This window comes from Melopsittacus undulatus, chromosome 11 (assembly GCF_012275295.1).
Source record: "Melopsittacus undulatus isolate bMelUnd1 chromosome 11, bMelUnd1.mat.Z, whole genome shotgun sequence".
NCBI lineage: Eukaryota > Metazoa > Chordata > Aves > Psittaciformes > Psittaculidae > Melopsittacus > Melopsittacus undulatus.
Genome location: NC_047537.1, coordinates 12,879,486 through 12,893,450, shown reverse-complemented (window position 1 = coordinate 12,893,450; position 13,965 = coordinate 12,879,486).

The following is a 13,965-nucleotide window of genomic DNA, read 5'->3' as shown; positions in this document are numbered from 1 at the left end:
GAGGAAGCACTGTGGGGCACATTGAGAGGTGGCAATAACAGAGACTATGGGAAGACCTGGCCCAAAGGAACACTGCTCAACATTTTTACCTGTGATTGAGCAGCACAAGAGCAAGTGCAGGGCTCACACAGTGACCTGACAAGAGACAGGCAGGCCTTTTGTCAGCAGGGCAGATTTCTGCATAAGGCAAATGAGTTCTCAGGGATGACAGCGCTTTCAGATGCTATGACGCATCCTGCCCCCTGTCTCTGCAAGTGCCTCTGTTCCTCTTTACAGGTGAATTTTACATCTTTTGTAAAATCCCCAGGGATGAGCCAGCTCTTCCCAGTCATTCCTGGGCCAGGTGAATGACTGGAAGATGGGAGGACTCAAGAGCCCTTTGAACAGCGCTCAGAGCACTCTGGAATGTGGCTGTTTTCACATTTGAGAGGGAAACCAAAGCAAGGTGAACACCAGGCTTGCAGAGTTCAGCAAAGGATGGGGGTGGGAGTGCTGCATGGCAGGTCTGGGTCATCTTTGTCATGTACATGAGCAATTCCATACTGCTGAGCAGGAGGCGGTGGGAGGAACAGGCTGCAGTGCTGAGGGCAGGCACTGCTGCTCGGGCAGGCTGCCTTCACTACATCCCTATGGAACTCTGTTCCTTAAACCTTAAGCCACTTTCCTCCTCTCACCTGCCAAAAGCATCCATGAACAGTCCAATTGCTGCTGCCAGCAGCCAGCAAAACAGCTCTGAGCAGCTCAGGAGAGGGCAGGCATCATCCCCCCTACACAGAGACAGTCCTGTGGGCATCAGAAAACAGGGTTAATTCCACCAGCAATGGTGTCTGGGAAGGACTGGGAATGAAAGGAAAACTGGATTCTGTGTTGCGCAGGGTGGGATGTGCAATGCATGCTTACGAGGGTTTTATTTGACATTCACTTTTCCCTCCCAGCATGTTTTGCAGGATGTGTGTCTGTAGGAATGAGGACAAATCCAAGACCTGCACCAAGCCAGTGCTTGCAGGAATACTCCCGTGGTTCAAGGGCATTATTTGCCAAGCTGTATTTCACTGTAACGTGGCTGTGCAGCTGTGATAACTCACCACAGGGTGCACAGATTTGGTGAGTGTTGTTCAGAGATGCACAATTACTGAGAGTATGAGCTTGGGCTACAATTAGTCCTCTGGGCACACCTGGCCAGTGCTAGAAGAAAGGGGTTAGGAGACAGAAACCTGATGGAAAGAAGCTGGTAATAGAAAATAGACCCCTTCCACTGGAGCACCTTGCTCCAAGCTCCTGTGTCCAACCTGGCCTTGAGCACTGCCAGGGATGGGGCAGCCACAGCTTCTCTGGGTACCCTGTGCCAGCGCCTCAGCACCCTCCCAGGGAAGAGCTTCTGCCTAAGAGCTCATCTCAGTCTCCCCTGTTCTGGCAAGATCAAGCCATTCCCCTTGGCCTGTCCCTACAGGCCCTTGTCAAAAGTCCAGCTGGGATACAAAACCCATGCAAATGCAGGAGCCCTGAGGCGGCAGAGGGACATCACCAGGATACCAAAGCCCTGTTTGCACCTTATTTGCAAAAGTCCATTCCTCTGATGAATCCATGGGCACATCTCATCTTTGCAGCACAATAAGAAGACCATAACGTGCAAAGGAGATGTAGCTGTGAGACCAGGTGACATCCACATATTTAGGGCCAAGAAACCCAGGCTCTGGTAAGCTTTGTTTTTGCAGTGCTGTATGTAGAGGGAATAATCCTGAGATACTGAGAAATAACAACTGCAGCAGCTCTCTGGTTCAGAGTGCAAACCATGCTATGGGGTCTGTGCTGCTTCTCCTTGTGTCTCAGCGTGACACAGGGGCTGCTCCCTCTGCACGTGTGTGCCTGCACGTGGGGAGCGGTTGCTGAACTTGCTTGGACTTTGGAACTTTCCCCTTTGCAATAATCCTGGATCTGTTTCTCTTATGTTCAGTGAGCAAGAGGGGAGCTCTGCCTTGGTTAATTTAACTCCCACAAATTCCCATCACTGCTGGGGAGAGGTTGTGCTTCCTCTCAGATAAAGCAGCTTCTTTTTGTTTCCAAGGGATAGAGATTAGATCTGGTTACTGTTATACTGTTATTAAAATTCCCATTTACTGTTTTTTTCCTATATTGCTATAATTACAGAAAAGATGGAAAGAAAATGTTCAGTTCGGAACAGTTCTGGAACACTGAAATATCCCTTGCCCTGTAGCTTACATGCATGGGGAAAGCAAGAGCCAGAACTGCCTGTCCTCCTCTATACCCAACCCTCTGGGTAGTAGCATGGAGCTGGACCGAATGCTACTGAACAGAAGGTCCCTGGAGCATTTTGTCTCCCAGAAAACAGCCTTGGTTTCTCCCAGGTGTGAATTTGCAGCCTGGCCTCTGATCCATCCCCTGTGGTTTCATAGGGATGTAAAGGCAGGCAATGAACTCTGTATTTACCCCACATGGATCCCTGTGCTAGGAAGTCAGCAGTTACAGTGACAGTGTGGGACTCTGTGCCCATGGCATTGGGTGAATGGCTGCCTGCAGGTAACAGGGAAGAAAATGAAGCCTACAGGCACTGACATAGAGGCAAGTCCAGAGCCACACCAGATGGAAGGAAGAAATGGGTTCCTTTGGAAGTGGAGGCCATGGGGATGCTGTGAGGGCTGGAGCAGCTCTGCTCTGGAGCCAGGCTGAGAGAGCTGGGCTGGGGCAGCCTGGACAAGAGAAGGCTCCTGAAGGGGAGACCTGAGAGCAGCTCCAGTGCCTAAAGGGGCTGCAGGAAAGCTGGAGAGGGGCTTGGGACAAGGGCCTGTAGGGACAGGCCAAGGGGAATGGCTTGAACCTGCCAGAACAGGGGAGACTGAGATGAGCTCTTAGGCAGAAGCGTGACCCCACAGGAGGAGCCAGGGGCCCAGAGTGCTGGCCCCTGGGTCAGGAGGGCATTGGTTGCTCACTGTCAGCACGAGGGATACCAGGAACAAGAAGCAGCTTCAAGTCCCTGCTCCAGGGGCTGCATCCCTGAAGCAGCATCTTCAGCAAGCAGAGGGGACACAGGTCTGGCTCCAGACTTGGCTCCATTCCTGGTTGGGAATTCACTCACTTGGCTGGAGGGGGAAGCCTTTGCAAATGCCAAAGCCTCTGTGAGGCAGCAGATGCTGCACTCCCGCAGCTCCAGCCATGGTGGCTCTTCGCAGAGCCTGGCTTCTGCACACTCCTCCCTGCTGCATTTGAGGAGTCCACAGTCCTTCATCTTGACTGTTTCAGCTCCTGTCTTAGGAGGATGGAGATGCTGCTTTCAGGTTCTGTGTGACATATGGGGGAGTGGGTGTGGGGTGGCTGGAGGTCACTATTAGCCAGTCGCATTCCTGTCTCTTCATGGATGTTTAACAGGGTGTCAACAGTCGCAGTATGACAAAGCCTCTGAGACAACAGAAAAAGCATTCGAGAGAAATTGATTCTTCTCCACACTGCACCAATGACCTCCTATGGGATGCTATGTGGATAGCTCTGCCTCTCGCCTTTGTTCAGGCACCATCCAGGCAGTGGGGCCAGGGGAATTTGCTTTTGGGTGAACTGTTTGTCCATTCTCCTCTCTCTTGTCTCTCCTCTTGTTTCCCCTCCAGCACTATCATCCCCTTCCCTGTTACTGCCAGTGGGTGTCACTGAGCATGAAACCAGAAATCCATACTAAGGATTTTTGGCCACTCTGTGACTCACAGAGATGTGCTCAGGATGTTTCCAGGTAGCTGGGGCTGAATTTTATCTTGGTGAACATAAGGGTTACAGCTCCGCAGCCTCCATCCTATAATGATCCTCTGCCCCTCTAACAGCTTTCTGCTGGAGGACAATGGAGCATCACAGAGCTGGGATCAGTGGAGATCATTCTGTGTCTCACCGAACGTGCCTGGCTCTGGAAAGGAGAGCAACGTGTGACAAGGAGCACACAGTGCTTGGGACACCTCCACTTTGCTGAGGACAGGAAGCAAAACCCAACACATTTAATTGACAGTGGGAGAGAAATCCAGGTTGGCAGCACTGTACTTCCCTGTGCTGGAGTGTGGCAGGACTCCAGGCTCAACCCCCCCTGTGTGCGTGAACCAGATGGATGAGTATGAAAGCACCAAAGAAACCCCTGCTCTCCTCTGGAGTGCTTCAGAGACGTGTTCTACAATCTGGTTTCTAAGCAGAGGGGTCAAGATGTCTTCACAGGCCTGTTTTTAACAAAGAAGCCCTTTTCTGTCTGTGAGGGAGAGATCTAAGTTCTGAGCAGCAGCAGAAACTTCCCAAAGCATTTTGATGTTTCCTAAACACAGTGGGAAGAGGAGGTGGGAATCAGGGGGCTGTGGGAGCTTTGCTTGCCTCACCAGTGACACCCCACCTGGTCTCACGCTCCAGGTTTCTCCCAGAGACACTCCTCTGTGAGAAGAGGTGGGAGAAATGGTGACTGAAAATAGAGCTGATGTAAACCAGGAGAGCTGATGTGGAAGTCAGAGAAGTTCTCCTGAGTCTTTGCAGCTGGAAAGCAGGGTTGGTGATAGTCAAAAATGGTAGAAAAGGGTGGTCAAAATATAGTGAGAATTTGTAGAAAAGGGAAAACACTTTTGGCTCCCTGCGATGCAACAGTCCCATGGCAGGAGTGGGACCACAGCCAAGGAGGAAGATGAAGGGTCCTGCAGGAAACCTGGGGAAGGGCTTTGGACAAGGGCCTGTAGGGACAGGCCAAGGAGAATGGCTTTAACCTACCAGAACAGGGGAGACTGAGATGAGCTCTTAGGCAGAAGCTGTTCCCTGTGAGGGTGCTGAGGCGCTGGCACAGGGTGCCCAGAGAAGCTGTGGCTGCCCCATCCCTGGCAGTGTTCAAGGCCAGGTTGGACACAGGGGCTTGGAGCAAGCTGCTCCAGTGGAAGGTGTCCCTGCTTGTGGCAGGGGTTGGAGCTGGAGGAGCTTTAAGGTCCCTTCCAACACAAACCAGTCTGGGGTTCTCTTCTATGATGACCCATCAACACGTGTCTGGTAGAGGCAGCATGTGAGCAGGCACTGAGTAGGGATGGGGGCAATAGGCAGCAGCAGGCAGAGCTGAGCCAGGACATCAGGTCCTGGCGTGCTGTGGTCACTGTGGTCATTGGTGAGCTCTGGCAGCAGGCATTGATGGAGCTTCTTGAGGAGCTTGAAGGAAAGGTCTTTGTACCAGACATTTCCCACCATGAGCAGTCCTCTGAAGCGTGTGTTCCTTCATCAGCATTTGGAACAAGTCTCTGGGCACCCTGTTAATGTTTTTATTTCTGATTGGAAAGATTCCAGATTTCATAGCTTGCAATTTGGGATGAACCGATGTGGATGCATTAGACCTGCTCAGGCCCCAGCTGATGTTCTGGACTGGACCTGCTGTCTGTGATGGGTGAAATACCACCCCTGGTTCTCCAATGGCAGCACACAGGTGTTCTTCAACCCCCCCCCCCCATTCCCCATGGTGATTCAGCAGCCAACACCAACCTCATCTATTAGGAGAAAAGTGGGAGCTTTGCACTGGAATTTTCAGAGGTGTCCTGAGGTTTGCCCTGCAATGCCAAGGCAGGCAGGCTCCAAATAGGAGCATATACTGAACATGGTGCAGGTGGGGAGCTCATTGCCACGAGAAATATAGATGGGTTTAAAAGACTGTCAGACAAATCCATGGCAGGATAATACCCCCAGGGCTATTGGACACACAAATTCAGCTCCTGTGCTCAGTACATCTGAAGCCCAGCCTGTCTGAAGCCTGGAGGCATGTGAGGAGCCGTGTATTGCTGCTTCCCTTCTCTTTCCCTAACAACTGCAGCTCGATGTTCTCTACACATTGGAACAGGCTGCCCAGGGCAGGGCTGCAGTCACCGTCCCTGCAAGTGTTCACACAGCATGGAAACAAGGCCTCAGTGCCATGGGGCAGGGGTGGCCTTGGCAGGGCTGGGGTAAGGGTTGGACTGGATGAGCTTAAAGGGCTTTTCCAACCTCATTGATTCTATGATTCTATAATCTACATCCCAGGCTTGCTTGTTGGGCTCTGATCTGCCAGTCCTTACTGCCAGGATCACACTCGAGAGACATGGTTAAAGGGCTTGCCTATGGTGTGAGTGTCCTTTCCTCCTACAACACAAAGGGACATCCATGTACCGGTTGTGAAAGGGGCAGGAGCTACCTTAGAACCATGTTGGGACTCTTACCCCAGGGAGCTGGAGATCTTCACCCCAGCATCACTCAGATGCCTCCAGCCCTTTCCAGGCAAGCTCGGTTTCACCACACTGACTCTGGGCTGTGTCCCACAGTGCAGCCACCTTCTCCTGTGCTCTCTGATGTCCCTGCACCCCTCTCTCTCAGCTCCTGTTAAGTGAAAGCCAGACTTGCACATAGAAAACGATTTCCAGGTGCTCAAAACCCTCACACCACCTTAATTAAGCTCTTTGGATGAGAGTTTCCTTAGTCTGTTAGTTCTTCTTAATGCAGCCAGACAAGGGGATGGGGAGAACAGGCCATTAGACATGATGTTCTGAGATTAATCTTGTGAGTGCACCTTCACACCTCAGATTTTGGTGCTCTTCTCTGCCAGGCCTGCCAAGCCCCATGTCACAGGACCGATCAGCTAAAAAGCCTTGCTCATCTGAAGGCTTGACCATTTCTTTCCAGTCTGTCAGTTGCAGTAATAAAAACTATGACCTCTGCTGACAAATCCTCTCTCTGGAAAACTTTACTCCAACTAGAGGGGGATGAGATGTGCTGATGGTCACTGCCCACTCGTCATGTTTCTAACAAGCAGAGGTTAGTACCAAAGAAGGGATAAATGCTCCTTCCCTGGCAGTGTTCAAGGCCAGGTTGGACACAGGGGCTTGGAGCAAGCTGCTCCAGTGGAAGGTGTCCTTGCCCGTGGCAGGGGTTAGAACTGGATGGGCTTTAAGTTCCTTTCCAACCCGAACCATTCTATAATTCTATAAATGCTATAAAACACAAAACCTATTGGAACAGTGATGGAGTGATCAACTGTGGGATGAGCTCGAGGGACAAAATGCTATCAGCACAAGCAACGTGTTTCTTTTCTTGTCATAAGAGCAAGCATGAATCTCCCTTCCTGCCCCCAGTGTAACCAGCCAGAGTCTTCATGATGCACAAAAATAGGTCTTTTCTAGTTTTACTAACTCCAGGATAACGATGGTCTCCTTATCCTCATTTTTCTCCAGCAAAACAAACAAACTATACATCTTTAAAGTTCTGCTTGAAAGTCCCAGGATACATTTATTCCTCCACCCTTTATCCCCAACCCTCAGCCTCACACCAGGTCATTCTTTCTCTGCCTGAATTTCTCTATTTATGCTTTTCTCTATTAATGCATTTAAGGTGATGCATTAATTTTTCAGGGGTTCTGCAGGGAACATGAGAGGTAGTAATTTGGTTTACGGAATTCATCTGCTCAAGGTTGCAAGCCAGCAGCTTGTCCCCAGCTCTTTGTGTCACAGCTGCTATCCATATGGGCTAGAGGAGTGGGCTGGGGGGCACATGGAGAGGGGCTATTGTGAGCATGTACTCTCACTGCTGCTCAGTTTCCCTGTTGCGTTAAGCCACAAAGGTCATCGAATCCCAGACTGGTTTGTGTTGGAAGGGACCTTAAAGCTCGTTCCCAGCACAGCTCACAGCTACATGGCTGCTCTGACTGCTACCAGGCAGCCACAGACTCTTTCCTTTTGGGGATCCTGAATGCTCAAGTCAGTGCCACTGGTCAGGGGCTGGATGTAGCCATCGTGCCAAGTGCTTTGCAGGATGGTCACAGGGAGCATCCCCTCCTGCCCAGGGACAAGGCAGCTTTGGGGTAGCGAGGTGCTGGATGGAGATGGTCACTGCCTGCCTGCTCCTGTATCTCTGTGTGTGGTGGCCACACGGGGCTCTGTCCCAGCAGCTTCACATGCTCTCCACTTCCTACATCCAGCAAACCCTGCCAATGATACAGGGGTAACCAATGTACAGGGGGTAATACAGAGACATTGTACAAGGGGGTTAAAGGAATTCCTTCGCTTAAACAAAAGTATTGTCTGTCCTAAATACCTAACATGCCAAGGCATTGACTACTGATGAGGGGGAGAAGCAGATGCTTAGTTCTACCTTAAGGGACAAAAGCAGATGTTTGGTTCTACTGATAAGCAGGGAAGAAGCAGACTGGGTGCTGACCAAACCGTAAGGCCATGTGTGAAGATTAAATGGTGAAAAGTTTAAGTAGAGGAAGACTCATTTACTTCATCTTGAAGACCCCTACTCACAAGAGGAAGACTCTACCCCTGTATCACCAACAAGATGTAAACAAGGCCCAAAGAGCCTGAATTCACTAGGTGATGTATGGCTATGGCACAGTCTGAAGGCCACAATAGTTATACCTTCCTGTTATACCCACCTTTATATGACTCCTTCCTGTTACTATTTATCTCTATAAATACTAAATATAAATAAATACAAATATTAATAAATATAAATATGCTATTTATATCTGTTTATTAGCTAGCTCCCTCTTAAACACACTCAGATTTGTCCCCTCAGCACTTGCTTTGTTCTGTTACAAGATAATATCAGTGTGTTTGTTCCCCTGTTTACAGACATGTTGTAATCCTAACTGCTTCACTTAAGTGTTTAATGAAAGTATTTACTCTAAATTGTTTGTTGGGATTTTCTTCTACAGTTCAGGGATAAGAAGAGGCTGGAGCACACTATTTCATTTACAATGATTTGTGTTATTGGTATTTGATGTCAAATGGAAGAGACTTAACTGGCTGATATGGTTGTTAACATCTGAGTAGGTGGCTTTTCTTGGAGGACTGAAGCTGATGGATTTAAGAACTGATGGATGCTTTGCGCCCAGGTAACAGATCCTTACCTGCATCCACAGCAACCACAGAGATACAAATCAGTCATTATACACCTCTCAGGGCCTCCACGGGGCAGGGTGAATGCCCAAGAGCTCCTCAGCATAGAACATCCAGCAGTCATTCACAGCATTGGAAAACCGTTGGAAAAGCTGATGCCATCGCATTGTAGAGGAGAATGCTGGATGGAAATGGCACTGGCTTTATGCATGTGCAGCTGATGGCAATGGGGTTGGAACTAGATGAGTTTTAAGGTCCCTTCCGACATGAACCATTCTGGGATTCATGTTTCCCAAGCCAATGGGTCGTACCTGCAGTGGAGTTCGGTGCAGCTGCAGGAACAGCCAGCGCTGCTTCCTCAGCGTGACCTGCACCCTTCTCACCCCTGCAGATCAGAGCTCTCATGCATGGGGGACACCCAGGGCTGGTGGTGGGCTTCCTGCCATGCTCAGGGGAAGGCTGTGTCTGCCTCAGCTCTGGAACAGTACAGACGCTTCAATATAGGCAAGTCCACAGCCACACCAGGTGGAAGAAAGAAATGGATTCCTTAGGAAGAGGAGGCCATGGAGCTGCTGCGAGGGCTGGAGCAGCTCTGCTCTGGAGCCAGGCTGAGAGAGCTGGGCTGGGGCATCCTGGACAAGAGAAGGCTCCTGAAGAGGAGACCTGAGAGCAGCTCCAGTGCCTAAAGGGGCTGCAGGAAACCTGGAGAGGGGCTTGGGACAAGGGCCTGTAGGGACAGGCCAAGGGGAATGGCTTGAACCTGCCAGAACAGGGGAGACTGAACTGAGCTCTTAGGCAGAAGCTGTTCCCTGTGAGGGTGCTGAGGCGCTGGCACAGGGTGCCCAGAGAAGCTGTGGCTGCCCCATCCCTGGCAGCGTTCAAGGCCAGGTTGGACACAGGGGCTTGGAGCAAGCTGCTCCAGTGGAAGGTGTCCCTGCCTGTGGCAGGGGTTGGAGCTGGAGGAGCTTTAAGGTCCCTTCCAACACAAACCAGTCTGGGGGTCTTTGGTTCGATGGTACTGTGCCTGGGTGATGACGCTGAATCACAGTCCAGGAGCTCTCAAGAGCTCTGGGAAAGTGTAACAGAAGCTAAACTACACACAGGAAAAAACAATCACTGCCCTGGGCCTTTGGGCTCTTAAGCAAAGCTAAACCTTTAGACGTCAGCCTCCAGCACCAACGGGGCTGTTACGTCCTCCTGAGCATGGTGCCAGCATTGCTGCACTCTCCCCTCTGCACTTGGTGATCCTGCAATGCGCAGCTTCCCCAGCTCCCAGGAGCCTCCCAGGCATTGCCCAACAACTCCCTACAAGTGTCACCAGAGGCTTTTGAATCATGGGCACATTCAGCCAAATGGCAAAGCATTCAGAGGCCACCCACAAGCCAAATGGAGGCTTACATTTGTTGATGAGTAAATGCTTGTGCTAAGAATAACTCCTTCCAGCTTTGCTGCTCACCTACCTTATCCTGCTCCAATTACCTAACTTAATTTACTCCAGCTGTTTCTCCATATCACTATGATCTATTTTCTACCTCCTTCTGGTTTCTCTTTGATTTCACTGTATATTTTAACATACCAGATCCATTTATCTTTAAAAGTGCCTCTTCTTACAGGAAGGCTGTATACAACATCTCTATATTCATGTTCCTTCCATTTCCCATCCACTCACAGCTAGGCTTTGTGGCACATAAGGATGCTGGCAGCATACTAGCTCTATGCAGAATACATTCAGCACAGGAAGCACTTGTTCCTGAATGAAACTTATTGTCCTGACCCATTCCCATCTCTTTCAGCAGACAGGTTTGAAGAGCAGAACTACAGCCTGGATTCCTGAGATATGCCCTCTTTGAGAACCAGGCTCAGCCACTATTTCTCAGTCCTGCCCATGAGTGAAATACTTGCTCCCAGCTCAGGTGCATTGCACTATGGCAACTCTGCTCCATGTATGATGCCTCAAATGGATCTTCCTTTCTTCTCTGCAAGTCCTTTCTGCTGCCAAGCCCAGGAGCAGAAGAAATGAAAGCAATCCAGATACAAACCAAAAGCTTTCACTCTCTGTTGTTGCTCACACGGCAGAGCCCAAGACACTGGTGAGAGTTTGCAGCATGACCCACAGATGGGAGAGCTGGGAGCCCCTTAGCAAAGCTGCAGTCATCAGCAGTGCCACTGATTCCCAGGCACATCTGCAAGAGCCTGCACACTGCAGGGTAGGGCACAAGCCTCCGAAGGTTTCAGCTCATCCAGATGGACAATAAGTTGAAGCAGGTTTACAGGACTCCCTTGATGGGTGAGGGAAAGACACTTTCATCCCCAGACAGCTGCTGCAGCCCTCTGGGGCAGGGGTGAAATTGCTTCTTGGAGGTACGTCTGTCTGACAAGCGCCTGTGAGTTATTCAGGCTGGACGAAGTTCTCACAACCTCCAAAGCAGGGAGTCTGGGATCTGCCGTCTCTGCCTAATGTGTAAGGGTGGAGAAAACCAGAGGATGATACACAAGGCTGCACTGTGAGCAGGGGAAGGTTCCTACCTCTGCTTTGGCATCCCCTCATCTCTTCTTACTTCTCTTCTGCCCCCTCCAGTGCCCACCAGGCTTTTCTCCCTCCCACTGAGCTGCCATATGAAGCCCAGCTGCAGCTCCAAGCCCTGCTATGCCACTGTCCCACCGGGGTTTCCAGGGACTGCGGGCCCCCGGTTGTCCCCCCCACTCCCTGACGCAGCTGGAGGAAGCGGCTCCTTTACAGTTTTGCTGTTGGAGGAAGCCTGGAGGAGAGGAGAGGCAGAGGCTGTGCTGGGACCACGGGGAAAGCTGGGCAGTCCCTCTGACTGGCAGTGTGGTGGGAGAGGGATGGGAGCAGGGCAGGAGAGGGATGGAAGCAGGATGGGAAGCAGGGAGGGAGCAGGCTGGAAGAGGCTGAGAGTAGGATGGGAACAGGATGAGAGCGGGATGAGAGGGTGATGGAGGGTGAGAGCGTGATGGGAGAGGGATGGGAGCAGGTGGGTGTGGGTGTGGGACTGGGAGCGACTGGGAGCGACTGGGAGTGGGATGGGTGCGACGTGTGATCAGGGTGGGAGTGGGATGGGAGTGATAGGAGCGGATGGGTGCGACGTGGGAGCGGGGTGGGCGAGAGGTGAGAGCGGTGGGAGAGAGGTGGGAGAGGGATGGGAGCGGGATGGGGTCGAGTGGGAGAGGGTGGGAGAGAGTGAGAGCTGTGGGAGCGGGATGGGTGTGGGATGGGATCGGGTGGGAGCAGGATGGGATCGGGTGGAGGCGGGTGGGGCAGGTGTGAGAGGGATGGGAGCCAGATGGGATCAAGTGGGAGCGAGTGAGAGCGATGGGATCGGATGGGATCGGGTGGGAGCGGTTGGCTGCTGTGTGATCGCGGCCGGCCCGGAGCAGCGGCGGGCACCGCTAGGGGGCAGGGACACACCGCCCGGGCGGCGGCAGCGACCGCAACGGATCCGGCCGGAACGGCCCAGCCTGGACCGGAGCGGAGCGGACCGGGACAGCCCGGACCGGATCGGGCTGGAGCCGAGAGGACCGCACAGCCCAGGCCGGCCCCTGCCAGGGCTGCAGAGTCGCTGCCGCTCCCCTCACGCCCCGCAGTTGGGCACCGACCCGGCACTCGCGTCCCATCGGCCCCGTACGGCCTGGGAGAAAGGACACGGGGCCGGGGAGGGTGGTCCTGAGAGCGGCAGGAGCCTCAACACCGGCACCAAAGGGCTCGTGTGGCCCCAGACCCCAGATGCCAATGGAGAAACTGAGGCACGTTTGGATGTGCCCTTAAAGCCTCTGCAGCGGGGGCTCAGTGCTCCCAGTGCACCGCCGGTGCTGGGGAGCGGGGATCTCCCGTCTCAGGATGCTGCCAGCATCCATCAGGGGCCGCAGCCACCAGTGCCAGCCTGTTCTGTGGTGCGGGTGCACCTCGGGCTCACAGCCGGCACGATGCTCTCCTCTGAGCCCCTCGTGACAGGGACGGGAGCAGGAAATGCTGCCCCTCATGCAGATAGCTCTGATGTGTCGAGGACTTCACTTCCCTGCTCTAAGGCTTTTGGTAACAAATCCCACTGGTATCCAAGGCTGACAGAGGCACTGGGACCTACTCCCAGAATGGGATTTTAGCCAGTTTGAGTGTATTCAACCTCAGTGCCACCGTATTTCTGCACCTGAGATCTGCCCCATCACAGTGTGCTTGAGTGAGACTCCTTGGATTCCTCCCACTGGAGATTCTTTGCTGTGGATACATAAATATTTCCTCCTTAAGGAACATCTGCTCTACCCTCAGCATAATTCCCTGGACAATGCTCCTTCAAGGAGGAGGTAACAAATCTTCCTCAGCAAAGGGTGTCTGGTCCCACGTTCTTGCCCAAAGGCAGAGAAATGGGAATTATCAGATGGGAACCTGCTTATCTGGATCAATCCCATCCAGCTCTGCAGGCTGGAAGCATTGCTTGCAGCAGAATTGGCAGGTCCCTGTCAAGCAGCCAAGGGATTACTGCTTCCCTTCCTGCTAGAGCTCTCTAATGTTTGGTTTCTCTCCATCCCTCCTATCTAGTGCTTCACACACTCTCTGCCTTTCATCTCCTGGTGGCAGCATGATCCAGGTGCCTTGGACCCACTCCAGTCTCAGTGGGATAGCAGGATGGGAATGGCTGACATTGGGCACTAGTCCCACTACTGCAAGGGTTTCCTTGTCTACTTTGGACAGTCCCATCTGTTCACTGCACCTACATGGGCAAACTCCTCCCCAGCCTGGGAAGTGACTGTTGTCCTTACCAGTCCCCATTTCCCCTCAGTGAACAGCTGTATAATGTGCTTTTTCATATGGCTCTTTTGTCTGTGGCTGGTGCTGTGATTTTGCTCCACAAGTGGGCAATCAGCTGTGGACCTGCTAAAGTCTGCGTGGAGGAGGCCACAGAGATGCTGCGAGGGCTGGAGCAGCTCTGCTCTGGAGCCAGGCTGAGAGAGCTGGGCTGGGGCAGCCTGGACAAGAGAAGGCTCCTAAAGGGGAGACCTGAGAGCAGCTCCAGTGCCTAAAGGGGCTGCAGGAAACCTGGAGAGGGGCTTGGCCTGCAGAGAACGAAATCAAACAGAACCC